This window comes from Trachymyrmex cornetzi, unplaced genomic scaffold (genome assembly GCF_001594075.2).
Source record: "Trachymyrmex cornetzi isolate Tcor2-1 unplaced genomic scaffold, Tcor1.1 scaffold1726, whole genome shotgun sequence".
Lineage (NCBI taxonomy): Eukaryota > Metazoa > Arthropoda > Insecta > Hymenoptera > Formicidae > Trachymyrmex > Trachymyrmex cornetzi.
In genome coordinates this window covers 8,106-8,454 of record NW_017296339.1, presented here as the reverse complement: position 1 = coordinate 8,454, position 349 = coordinate 8,106, and positions in this window count along the sequence as shown.

Genomic DNA, 349 nt, shown 5'->3' with positions numbered 1-349 from the left:
TCATTATACTTACACAAAATTATCAATAATTCTATACAAAAATCTCCAAGTTATATTAGGAATAGTGTTGATTTAATTGATAAATTAAAAAATATTAAGCTTGAATCTAATTCGATTTTGGTTTCACTGGATGTTGTTTCCTTGTTCACTAATATACCTATGGATTTGGCAATTAATAGTGTTGTTAGGAGATGGGAGTTCATATCCAGTGAGACAAAAATTACATTGGAGGAATTTATGATAGCTTTTCGATTGGTACTGAACTCGACAGTGTTTATTTTTAACGGTAAATATTACAAACAAATTTTTGGAACTCCTATGGGATCTCCATTATCACCTATTGTTGCAG